Genomic DNA, 14608 nt, shown 5'->3' on the forward strand with positions numbered 1-14608 from the left:
ACACATATACATTCTGTTGAATATATACTTCAGAGTGAATTGTGGAAGTTATACTTATGTTCAGCTTTAGTAGGTATTATCAAATAGTTTTCAAATGTCTGTACCAAACTGTACTCCCACCAGCAGCATAGGTAGAATTCTGGTTTTCACATCCTTGCCTCTGTACTTGATACATTTCATAATGCTCATCTTCGCTTGATGGAGATGTAGTAATAAAGCAGTATGTTTTTAATGTGCATTCCCTCATAACCAATGAAGTTTAATGTATTCATACACTTTTCATATATCTTGATAGCTATTTGGATATCCATTTTTGTGAAATACCCAAGTTGTGGGTCTATTTTTCTACTGGGTTGGGGGAGGAGTCAAGATGGAGGAGAAGTAGCAGGCTGAGACAACATCAGGTAACAGGAGATCAGCTAGATAGCTTATCAAACCACTCCAAACACCTACAAATCCAGGAGATGGAAGAAAAGAGCAGCAATTCTAGAAACAGAAAATTGACCACTTTCTGAAAGGTAGGACCAGCAGAGAAGTGAATCCAAAGCGACGGGAAGACTGTGGGGGGAGGGGCCGGCTCCTGGCAAGCGGGAGCAAGGTAGCACAAAATCAGAACTTTTAGAAGTCTGCTCCACTGAGGGACATTGCTCCAGAGGCTAAACAGGGGTGAAGCCCATGCAGGGACAGTTTGTTCTGAGGTCCCTCGTGGTCACAGAAGGATTGGGGGTGTCTGAGTGTTACAGAGCTCACAGGTATTAGAGCAGGAAGCCAGCTACAGAGACGGAGCGGAGGAGTGAGCTCTCAACTCGGGGTTACCTTATCGTGATCGTGGCACAGGTTAATGCTCTGTGAGTGGGGACCCCCACAAGACCTGGGGAGACTCCCCTGGAAGAGAGCAGGGATCTGCAGGGTTTCGGAGACTCCAGGCGGGGCTGTGTGCCAGAGACAGAGACACTTGGTCACAGGTGGGGTGAACTCAGAGTGCAGCCGGAGGCCAGGGCGACGGGAGTGATTGAGCGCTTTACTCTGAAGGCGTACTGAGGAGTGGGGCCTTGAGCTCTCAGCTCCTCTGGGCTGGAGATTGGGAGGCCGCCATTTTCATTCCCGTCCTCGGGAACTCTACGGAAAGCATTCAGGGAACAAAAGCTCCAAAAGTGAACCCGAGCAGATTACTTAGCTTGGCCCCTGGTAAGGCCGGTACAATTCCACCTCAGGCAAAGACACTTGAGAATCATTACAACAGGCCCCTCCCCAAGAAGATCAGCAAGAAATCCAGCCACGACCAAGTTCACATACCAAGGAGAACAGTGGAATTCCAGAGGAGGAGAAAGTAAAGCATGGAATTCATGGCCTTCTCCACATGATTCTTTAGTCTTGTAAAATCAATTAATTTTTTTTAATGTTATTTTTTTCTTCTGCGAAATTTTTTTTAAAATTTTACCCTTTCCTCTTTTAATGTTTTTTAACTAGTTTATCTTAACAATATTTAAAAAAATTTTTTTTGTACCTTCATTATTATAGTCACATTTTATCCTTCATTTTATCTAACTTTATTTTTTGTATACACATAGGGTTTTTTCTTCTAAAAAAATTTGGGCTACAACTTCTAATAGATCAATATATACCCTAAATCTAGCAGAGGGCTTTGTTCTAGTCTCTAGCCTGAGCAAATTCTCTCCACTTTCTTTTTCTTTATCCTCCCAACCAATTTATCTTATCAACTCCTTTTTTAGAAATTTAAAAAAAAAATTTTTTTTTTCATCTTTAGAGTCACATTCCATCCCTTCATCGTGTTTACCCTTATATATGTTTTTCATTCTTTAAAATTTTGGTAGGTAGTTTCTTCTAAGAGACCAAAATACTCCCAAAGTTAAGTGGGTAAACCTGTTCTATTCACCAGTCAAATATATATTTTTTTTCTTTATTTTTTTTCTCTTAATTTTTTTTTCTGAACTTCTTTTTACCCCCCTTCCCCCCCCCACTGCCACGATTTGGGGTCTCCTCTGATTTGGTTAAAGCACATTTTACTGGGGTCTTTGCCACCCTTTTAGTATTTTATTTGCTCCTTCATATATTCTTATCTGGATAAAATGACAAGGCAGAAAAACTCACCACAAAAAAAAGAAGAGGCAGTACCGAAGGCAAGGGACCTAATCCATAAGGACACTGGTAACATGTCAGATCTAGAGTTCGGAATGACGATTCTCGAGGTGTTAGCTGGGCTCAGAAAAGGCATGGAAGATATTAGAGAAACCCTCTCTGGAGAAATAAAAGCCTTTTCTGGAGAAATGAACTAAAATCTAACCAAGCTGAAATTTTAAAAAGCTATTAATGAGGTGCAATAAAAAATGGAGGCTCTTACTGCTAGGATAAATGGGGCAGAAGAGAGATTTAGTGATATAGGAGACCAAATGACAGAGAATAAAGCTGAGCAAAAGAGAGACAAACAACTACTGGACCATGAGGGGAGAATTCGACAGATAAGTGATACCATAAGACAAAATAACATTAGAATAATTGGGATTCCAGAAGAAGAAGAAAGAGAGAGGGGAGCAGAAGGTATATTGGAGAGAATTATAGTAGAGACTTTCCCTAATATGGCAAAGGGAACAAGCATCAAAATCCAGGAGGCACAGAGAATCCCCCTCAAAATCAGTAAGAATAGGTCCACACCCCATCATCTAATAGTAAAATTTACAAGTCTTAGCGACAAAGAGAAAATCCTGAAAGCAGCCCAGGACAAGAAGTCTGTAACATACAATGGTAGAAATATTAGATTGGCAACAGACTTATCCACAGAGACCAGGCAGGGCAGAAAGAACTGGCATAATATATTCAGAGCACTAAATGAGAAAAACATGCAGCCAAGAATACTATATCCAGTGAGGCTAGCACTGAAAATAGAAGGAGAGATAAGCTTCCAGGACAAACAAAAACTAAAAGAATTCGTAAACACCAAACCAGCTCTACAGGAAATATTGAAAGGGGTCCTCTAAGCAAAGAGAGAGCCTAAAAGTAGTAGATCAGAAAGGAACAGAGACAATATACAGTAACAGTCATCTTACAGACAATACAATGGCACTAAATTCAGATCTCTCAATAGTTACCCTGAATGTAAATGGGCTAAATGCCCCAATCAAAAGACACAGGGTATCAGAATGGATAAAAAAGCAAAATCCATCAATATGCTGTCTACGAGAAACTCATTTTAGACCCAGAGAAACCTCCAAATTTAAAGGGAGGGGGTGGAAAACAATTTACTATGATAATGGACATCAAAAGAAAGCTGGGGCAGCAATTCTTATAGCAGATCAATTAGATTTTAAGCTAAAGACTATAATAAGAGATGACGAAGGACACTATATCATACTCAAAGGGTCTGTCCAACAAGAAGATCTAACAATTTTAAATATCTATGCCCCTAACATGGGAGCAGCCAACTACATATACCAATTAATAACAAAATCAAAGAAACACATTGACCATAATACAATAATAGTAAGGGACTTTAATAACACCCTCACTGAAATGGATAGATCACCCGAGCAAAAGATCAACAAGGAAATAAAGACCTTAAATGACACTCTGGACCAGATGGACATCACAGATATACACAGAACATTCCATCCCAAAGCAAAAGAATACACATTCTTCACTAGGGCACATGGAACATTCCCCAGAATAGATCACATCCTGGGTCATAAATCAGGTCTCAACCAGTACCAAAAGATTGAGATCATTCCCTGCATATTTTCAGACCACAAGGTTCTGAAGCTAGAACTCAATCACAAGAGGAAATTTGGAAAGAATCCAAATACATGGAAACTAAAGAGCAACCTTCTAAAGAATGAATGGGTCAACCAGGAAATTAAAGAAGAATTGAAAAAATTCATGGAAATGAGTGAGAATGAAAACACAATGGTTCAAAATCTGTGGGACACAGCAATGGCGGTCCTGAGAGGAAAGTATATAGCAATACAAGCCTTTCTCAAGAAACAAGAAAGGTCTCAAGGACACAACCTAACCCTACACTTAAAGGAGCTGGAGAAAGAACAAGAAAGAAAGCCTAAACCCAGCAGGAGAAGAGAAATAATAAAGATCAGAGCAGAAATCAATGAAATAGAAACCAAAAAAACCAATAGAACAAATCAACGAAACTAGGAGATGGTTCTTTGAAAGAATTAATAAGACTGATAAACCCCTGGCCAGACTTATCAAAATGAAAAGAGAAAGGACCCAAATAAATAAAATTGAATGAAAGAGGAGAGATCACAACCAACACTAAAGAAATACAAACAATTATATGAACATATTATGAGCAACTATGCAAATTTGACAATCTGGAAGAAATGGATGCATTCCTAAAGACATATAAACTACCACAACTGAACCAGAAAGAAATAGAAAACCTGAACAGACCTATAACCAGTAAAGAGATTGAAGCAGTCATCAAAAATCTCCCAACAAACAAGAGCCCAGGGCCAGACGGCCTCCCAGGGGAATTCTACCAAACATTTAAAGAAGAATTAATTCCTATTCTCCTGAAATTGTTCCAAAAAATAGAAATGGAAGGAAAACTTCCGAACTCATTTTAGGAGGCCAGCATTACCTTGATCCCAAAACCAGACAAGGATCCCATCAAAAAAGAGAATTACAGACCAATATCCCTGATGAACACAGATGCAAAAATTCTCACCAAAATACTAGTCAATAGGCTCCAAAAGTACACTAAAAGGATTATTCACCACGACCAAGTGGGATTTATTCCAGGGCTGTAAGACTGGTTCAACATCTGCAAATCAATCAATGTGATACAATATATTAATAAAAGAAAGAACAAGAACTATATCATACTCTCAATAAATGCTGAAAAAGCATTTGACAAAGTACAGCATCATTTCTTGATCAAAACTCTGCAAAGTGTAGGGATAGAGGGTTCATACCTCAATATCATCAAAGCCATCTATGAAAAACCCACAGCAAATATCATTCTCAATGGAGAAAAACTGAGAGCTTTTCTGCTAAGGTCAGGAACACAGAGGGGATGTCCATTATCACCACTGCTATTCTACTGGTTTGACTACCTTTTCCCTATTGATTTACAGAAGTTCTTTATATATTCTGGATGTAAGTCCTTTGTCAGACATATGTACTGAAAATATCTTTATCACTCTGAGTTTCCTTTTCTGTTCTCCTGATAAGTAGATGTTCTTAATTTATAATATAATTCCTTTATATTTTAAAAATCTATTTTAAATGTTTTATTAGCTCTATTAAGAGCCACTTTGTCTCCCCCCTCAAATATCAGGAGTACAGTGAAGTTCAAATATTATAGCTACACAAAGTAAGTTCAATGCTTCCATCCCAAGCCCATGCTCCCCTTTGATCTACTGGAGGCCCAAGCTAATCTATGTTGCCTTAGATTGCCCAAGGTCTCTCTTATTTTCCTATTTCATCCAAAATAAGTTCTAGCCATTAATATTTATAATAGACTCAACAGCATTAGAAGGGCAAAATACAATATATTGGTTAACTGAAGTTAAATTTTAAAAAAAGAATGGCAATAGATTATTGCTTGGTAATTTTAAAAGTAGGGCAAATAACAACAGACTGTAGGGAGAACTGTTATACTTGCAAAGAACTGGAAGATTGCCAACAGGATGTATGTTCATGTAATGGAGCTAAGAAGCATATTCAGGAAATTGACCTATACTCTTTATAAGAAGGGATTATTATTGTTGTCATTCATACATTCATTCCTTAATTACTCACCTATTTCATATTGATATGATTAGTTTTTCCTATATTTATTTGACTCCTAATTTGGGTTTGTCCAAAGCAAGGGCTGACACCCAGGTCAGTTCCAAAAATCTTTTCCCAGATCTTGCTACCATAGAAGAGACACAGTCTCTTCTGCTAAGGATCTCAAAGTTGAGCAAGTGAGATATAGTTCTAACATCCTGACAAGAATTTGTTATATTGTCAAGACAGTGTTTTTCAGCCAGTGTCCTGGGAGCAGAGAGATATTTAAGTATATGATGAAAAAATCTTGACAATAACAGATACCTGGACCTAGGTCTTAAAGAATGAGGACTTCTTCAGGTAGAAAAGGAAGGAAATGGCAGGTTTTTGTTTGTTTTTAATCACCAGGTATCACCCAGAAGGCAGGGTGAATAAAATCAATGCTCTTTTACTCACATAAAATACCATTTACCTCAGGTAATGGATTGAAGTTTGTAAGGCTGGGATATAGCCGCCCATTGTTTGTGGGAAGGGCACCTGCAGTTTTAGATAAAAAGGGAGAAAGAACGTCTCTCTACTTTGTCTGTTTTGCTATAAACTCACCATGGGGCACCTCATAGAATCCGTGGGGGAAAATAATGCACAAAGCAATCTTAACAGCACAACAGATGGGCCCTGCAGGCGACATCTGAGGTGAGAAGTTAGACTCCAAAACTATCCATCACACTGCACAGGCCTAGTCTAGTCTCAGGTGCTATCTCAGGCAAATGAATAACTATATGTAAAAATCTCCTGCAAAGGCACATAATATTTTATTATAGAATATTTTTAGGTTTACAGAAAAGTTGGATAGACAGAAGATTTTCTGTATGTCCTGCACCTAGTTTCCCCTATAGTTAACATGTATATTGCTACAGCACATTTGTCACAATCAATGAACCAATACCAAGCCATGCTTATTAACTAAACTCAATACTTTATCCATAGTTTGTTAGGTTTTCTTAACGTCCTTTTCCTGTTCCAAGACTCCATTCGGGATACAACATTACATTCAGTAGTCATGGCTCCTTAGGCTTCTGGGCTGTGACAGTTTCTCAGATTTTCTTTGATGACCTTGACAGGTTTGAAGTCAGGTATTTTATAGACTGTTCCTTAATTTAGATTTATCTGATTTTTTTTTCTTCTTATGGTTAGACTGGGGTTATGAGTTTTGAAAAGAAAGACCACCCACAGGTGAAGTGCCATTCTCAAAACATATCAAAGATACATGTGATCAATACATGATTTATCACTGATGGTGTTAACAGTAATCAACTCTCTAAGGTAGTATTTGCCAGGATTCTCCATTATAAAGTCATTTTTCCTCTTTTCCATACTGTACTCTTTGAAATCAAGTCACTGAATATAGTTCATAATTAAGGAGTAGAGGGGCAAGTGTTTATACAAATTATTTAAATTCTATGTGGGAGATTTACCTCTTTCCCCCACTTATGTTTTTATCATTTATTTGTATCAAGTACACACTTTATTTTATACTCAGTTGTAGAGGTTAATACAACATTATTTATTTTGTGACTCAAATTGTTCCATCTTTGGCCATTGTAAGCTCTTTCAGCTGGCTTCTGTGTCTTTTTGGTATTTCTTTGTTTTGTGTTTTGTTCAATTCCTTAGTTTCTAGCTGTACTAGATGCTCCAGGTTTATCTTGGATATTCTATGTCGCCATTCTAAAATCAGCCATTTATCCAAGGACTTTCAGTCCCTTCTATTGGAGAATGGTATCAGAAACCAAAAACTGGGCATTGGGTCACATTATCTTTTGATGGAAGAGTCCTGCCCTCTTCAATAAATATGTAGGCTACTGTACACTTTGATGAATTCAGTATTTCAGGTTGATCTTTCTGACTAGATACCCCAGGGCTGCAACTTCCAAATGCCAGCGCTCACTCCTGCAGCAGCTCTGAGCTGAGAAAGACCAGCTGTACTTTGGTCTTTCACAATGAACCCCTCTTTTTTAAATGAAAATTGCCAGGTGTTTTTCTGAGTGCATAAACAGCTAACTGAAGATATTGTCCGAAGCAACCTGAATAAGTGAAAGAAGACTGAAAATGGAGAGCTTCCTAAGAAACATTTTCCATCAAAACATTATTTCACAGATTAATGTACCTTTACAGATTGGCTATTTGTTCAGAATATTTCACTTGAACTTAAAAAGAACTAGCCATGGAGACCTGTACAACCGCACAGCATCGACAACCACATCCATAGTTTATTTAGGGATACTTGCCAGGCACTGGGCTAATTAATCTGGACCAGGATCCCATTTAATCCTTAAAACATCCCCATGCACAGGTGTTATTTGCTATCTCTATCACTTCTACTTTACAGTTGAGGAAACTGAACCTAAAAAATTAAATTGCCCATGACCACACTGCTAGACAATGACTGAGGTGTTCTGGGTGGGAATCTCTCTGACCCCAATTACCTTCACTTATTCAACCACTGCACGAGACAGCTTGTAACAGGGCCTGTCTTCTCAGACTGCCTGCTTCAATTAACCTTTAGTGCTTAATATACCAGGCTTACTTGTAATTTTAAGCAACAGCAATATCTGCTTTCAAATCACCCAAATTTTGGCTCAGCAAGTGCAATCACCATAAGCATGGCTGGAAAACTCAACCAAAACTCATCTATATAAAGACTTATGAGAAGAGAGGGAATGTTCATTGGGAAATCTCTGGGAACTCATATTAATTAAGAATATCTACATTTAGGGGTGCCTGTTGTGGCTCAGTAGGTTAAAGCCTCTGCCTTCAGCTCTGGTCATGAACTCAGGGTCCTGGGATTGAGCCCTGCATCAGGTTCTCTACTCAGCGGGGAGCGTGCTTCCCTTCCTCACTCTCTGCCTGCTGCTCTGCCTACTTGTGATCTCTGTCAAATAAATATATAAAATCTTTAAAAAAAAAAAAGAATATCTACATTTGTTTTTGCAATTCAATTTTATTTACAGGTACTGATAAAAATATGCAGATCTCATTAGTAACAGACCTTTACCACAGGACTGCAACTAATAAATGAACATTTCTTGTGGTATTCTTTTCCTTTTAATCCTAACTTAGAAAGCAGCATTGCAGAGTGGAAAACATGGATTTGGGAATCAGTAGAAACTTGACTCAAGCTCTGCCACTTATTAACAGAAAGATTTTTTAAAAGTGTCTTGAATGCTTTGTGCCTCTGTTTTCTCATTAGCAAAATGAAAGATATAGAGGATGTTATGAAGGCTAAGTGAGATAGCACATGCAAAGTACCTGACCCACAGTATTCTTTCCTACTTCTCCAAAATAATGTGTTCAAGTACATCACAATAACCTGCAACATGTAACAATAATGCATACAATTCAGATTGCTAAATTATGTGGTTTGAATGCATGGTGTAATGTGATTCTCACAGAAATCCTTTCAGATGTGTATTATTGTTAACAGTTAATTTTATAAATAAGGAAAAGATACTTAGGAATGTAAAGAAATTTATCAGAGACAGGGTGCAGAAAGTCAGAATTTGAACCTAGTGTTGTCCAAAGTACAGTTTAATCCCTATCTCTACTAATTTCCACTATGAGCTCCATAAGCAATAGGACGGAGTCTAACCTGTTCACACTGTATGCTAACCGTTCTGCTTAATGCATGATAATGCACATTAGGATTAGCAAATGAATGAGAACTAATCTCTCTTTTTGTTTTTCCTCTCTAAAACTAAGTAAAATAAAACCAAATTAGAGAGGAATTCCCAAATCCTTAGACCCAGCTTTATTCCCTTCTCTTTCTTGCCTGCAAACATGATTTTGTAACAAGCCTGAAACACTCACTGCTCACTCTTTTGTCTGAAAATTGCATAAGCAATCTCCAGACCCATCCAACTTATAATAAAAAAGGGTAAATGACAAGTCTATTATTAAAGTTTTGATTAGTACTATTAGCCAAAGTCCAAAGAGGGTTTTGTTCAACAGTTTTGAAAAGCCAAACAGGCAAATTTCATGTAGGTTTCTATGAATGAATGACTGACATTTCAGATTGTCAAAATGTCGAAATCCTTCAACGACTTCCAAATAGGATGGAATAAGGGTAACTGCTTTTCATGTTTCCAGAAGGCTGATAATTTTAAAGTTTAACCTCTCCTCTGCCAAGTAAATTTAGTTTGGCATTCTTGCTTTCTATCCTCTTAACTCTTAGAGCTTCTCTGAGAAACAACCTAATCTGGGTTATACTAGAGATACTGTTCTTGAACCAGTATGGAAGACTGTGCCTACATACAGCATTGTGGCTTACTGAATTTATTGTCCTTAAGCAAGACAGTGAATTGCCAATTTTATCACTTTTAATGTGTGTCACTTTGGGGATGATCTGGGACTGTGACTCATATTTTCAGATAAAAAGGTGTAGATGTAAGCCAGTACTGGTACAGCATGCTTCAGCAGGGTCAAAGTACAGCCTGTTCGGCTTCCATTAAGAACCACTGCAGCGGACCTGGCATTATATAACATTTAATCCACATTCTGATTTGAAGAAAATCCTGAGAAATTCTCATTTGATTACTTGAGTCCTCATTACCATTAGCTTTTGGAATGAGGTTTGTATCCAGGTGGGAAAAGGCATGAGTAGTGGAAAGAGAAATAGGCTTTCAATCAGAGAGACTTGGTTTTAAGTCATTGTTCTGCCACTTACTAGCTTGTATGCCAACATGGGCCAATTTGTTTTAATGGCTACAGAATAAGTCCCTAACCCCACCAGCACTTTTTCAAATGTATGCTAATTGGTTTCACTGGAAATCCTGCAGAGATTATTTGGAACATTTGTTGCAATTCCATTACAATGTTAAAAAAAAAAAAAAAAGTGTGTGTTGCCAATCCTTTCCCTTTACTGCTGTCAGTCACACTGCTAAAATGCAAATAATGTAACTGGCCCACTAACAACCTTCAAGGGTTCTACAGTGCCTGAAGAATACAGTCCAAGGCCCTGAGCAGGATTGGGGGGTTAAAGCCTTGTATATCACCCTTGCTCTCTCTGCTACCATTGTCTACCTCAATATTTATTTTTCAGCATTCAAATGTTCGTGCTGTTAAGTATACAATTTGAAAATCCTTGATATTTGTATATACTCAGGAAAACATCACCAATACTAAGATAGTGAATATACCCAGCACCCCAAAAGTTCTTCTTGCTTATTTTAATCCCACTCCTACCTACTAGTCCCTAGGTAACTACTGATTTATTTCTTGTCACTATTGATTAGTTTACACTTTGTAGAATTTTCTATAAATGGAAATCAAAAAGTATGTGCGCTTTCATCTGTCTTCTTTATCACAGAAAAATTATTATGAGATTCCTCCGTATTGTAGCATGTGTCAGTAGTTTTTTCCTTCTTACTGCCTTTTATTGTGAGCTTTTGTTGTATGGCTAGAACACAGTTGATATATCCATTCACCCGTTGGTGGATATTTAGGTTGTTTCCACAATTTTGGGGTGATACAAGAAAGGTTGCTACAAACATCCATCTGTAAATCTTTGTATAGATGTATATTTAAATTTCTCATGGGTCAGAATCTATGAATATAATGGTTATATCAACTGGGAGGTGTTTTATCTTTTTAAAAAAATCACCAAAATGTCATCACAAAGGTTTTTACATTTGTAAATGTCTACTAGCAGGACATGAGATTTCTAATTGTTCCACATCCATACAATTGGAGTCACCATTCCTTTTGATTTTAGACATTCTAGTAAGGCATGTCGTGGCATCTTTGTGGTTTTAGTTTATATTTCACTAATGATTAATGACAAATGATTATTTACTATAGATATGTGTTCTCTAATGAAGTTTATGTAAAAATCTTCTGCCTGTTTATTATTAGTTTGTTTGACTTCTTATAATAACATCTGGTGTGTCCTTTATATATTCTGGAATAAAATCTGTTATTGGATATTTGATTTGCAAACACCTTTTCCATACCTGTGGGTTTTTAATTATTCTCTCAGTCTCTTTTGAAAGGCAAAACTACTTAACTGTGATGAAGTTTCATTTATTAATTCTTTTGTAGATCTTGCTTTCAGTGTCATAGCTAAGAAATGTGCCTAACCTAAGGCCACATTGACTTTTTTTTTCCCGTTTCCCCCTAGAAGTTTTATAGTTTTAAATTTAAAATTTAGATCTATGATCCATTTTGTTAATTTTTATATACAGTATGAGTTGCGGGTTCAAGTTCACATTTTTGCATTTGAATATCCAATTGTTCCAAAACCATTTGTTGAAAAGACTATCTTTTATCCGATGAATTACTTTTGTAAAAAATCAGTTGTTCTTAAATGTATGGATCTGTATCTATGGATGTTTATTCTGTTCCATTGATCCATATGTCTTATTTTTATGACACTACCACAGTCATTCCTGTAGCATTCTAATAAATCTTGACATCAGGTAGTATAATTCCTTCAACTTCACCCTTCCTTGCCTTTTCCATCTTCTGGTGGTTCCTGGAATTCCTCAGCTTCTGGCAGCATAATTTCAGTCTCTGCCTCAGTTTTCACATGGCTTTTTTCCCTGTGTCTATGTGTAAATCTCTACTTTATGAAGACACCAGTAACTGGATTTAGGGCCCAAATCCAAGAAGATCTCATCTCAAGATCCTTAACTAATTATACCTGCAAAGACTGTAATTCGGGGGACACTTACTTTAAATCACTAGAGTGAGTCTTTGTACTTTGTAACTTTCAAGAGATTTGTCCACTTCATCTAAGTTATCAAATCTATTGGTATGAAGTTAATTCATAATACTCATGTCTAACATTCTTGATACTGTTAATGTGTGTCTATTTTATATTTATTCTAGATCAATATAGCTAGATATTATCAATTTTACTGATACTTTCAAATAAGCTTTTAGTTTCATAGATTTTCTCTATTGTTTTTCTGTCTTCTATTTCATTGAGAGAGATTGCACTGGATCTTTATTACATCCTACCTTTTGCTTACCATGCATTTAATTTTCTCTTATTAGTTTCTTAAGGTGGAAGCTGAGGTCATTCACGACACTTTTTTTTTCTAAAGCAGAAAGTGTTATAAAATTTCCTGTAAGTTCTGTCTTAGGTAAATCCAACAAATTTTTCTACATTGCATTTTCATTTTCATACAGTTCAAAAGTATTTCCTGAATTCCTTCTTAATTTTTTTTTGGGGGGCCATAGGTTATTTGGAAGTGTGTTATTTAGTTTTCAAATTTGGGGATTTTGTAGGTATCTTTTGCTATCAACTTCTAATTTAATTTCATTAAAATTCATAAAAGATATTGTGTAATGTTAATTATTTTAAGTGTACTGAAATACATGTTTGGGCCACAATACGGTCTATCTTGCTAACTATTTAATGTGTATTTGAAAACAACAGATATTCTGCTCCAGTTCAGTGGAGTATTCTATAAATGTTAATTAGGCCAAGTTGGTTTTTAGTGTTGTTCAAGTCATCTATAAACTTAATGATTTTCTGTTGACTTGCCCTATTTGTTGTAAGTATTCTAATATCAAATTATGATAATGATTTATTGATTTCTACTTGCAGTTCTAATAGATTTTGCTTCATATATTTTGAAGCTGTGTTATTAGATGCATAATGGCTTACCAATGTTACATTCACTTTGAGTTGCCACCTGAAATCTACTTTGCCTAATATATCTATTGCAACTATTTTTTGCTTAGTGATAGCATGAAATGTTTTCTTCTCATTTTTTTTTCACTTTAACCCATTTGTATTTTTATATTTAATGTATGTTACCTGTATTTGATATACGGTTTTTATCCAACCTCATAATCTCTGACTTTTAATTGGGGCATTTAATCCATTTATATTTAATGAGATTATCAAAGTTGTTTTTAAATTCACCATCTTTTTTTTTTTTTAACTATTTGTCCCATATATTGTTAATAGCCTTGCTCCTCTTATTATGCCTTCTTTTGGATTAACTATTTTTAATTGCTTTTTACTTCATTTTTAAGCTACACTTCTCTTTTATTATTTTAATAGTTGCTTTAGAATTCATAGCATACATCTTTGATTGTAGTATAGCTTCAAGTGCTATGACAATACATCATATGTAAGAACCTTACAATAATAAACTTCCATTTCTTCCTTCCTGCCCTTTCACTATTACTATCATGTATTTTACTTCCATGTACATTATAAAATTCACAATACATTGTTAATAGTTTTGCTTTAAATAATTACCTTTCAAATATATCTAAAGATAAGACTCTCTTTAAATATTATTTACCCATGTAGTTACTATGTCTGGTATTTTGCATTACTTTTGAATGGGCATACAGGTTTTGGCCATTTAGTAAAAATAATGTACCCATACATTAAATACAAGAAATCTGTCTTTTCAAGATTGACAAAAAATTTTAATGGTTTTATTGATACATACAATTTCTCCATTTAAAATATATAATCACTGGGGTGCCTGGGTGGCTCAGTGGGTTAAAGCCTCTGCCTTCAGCTCAGTCATGATCCCAGGGTCCTGGGATCCAGCCCAGCATCAGGCTCTCTGATCAGCAGGAAGCTTGCTTCCTCCTCTCTCTCTCTCTGCCTGCCTCTCTGTCTACTTGTGATCTCTGTCTGTCAAATAAATAAATAAATAAATAAATCTTTAAAAAATATATATATATATATAAAATCACTGATGTTTAGTATATTCACAGAGTTGTGTAACCATCATTATAATCTAATTTTATAAACTTTTTAATGCCAAGAAAAAAATAAAAACAAGACACCCATCATCAGTCACTCCTATTTCCTTCCAATTCTCTTCCTGCTCTTAGGGAA

Source organism: Martes martes (assembly GCF_963455335.1).
Source record: "Martes martes genome assembly, chromosome: 10".
NCBI classification, from domain to species: domain Eukaryota; kingdom Metazoa; phylum Chordata; class Mammalia; order Carnivora; family Mustelidae; genus Martes; species Martes martes.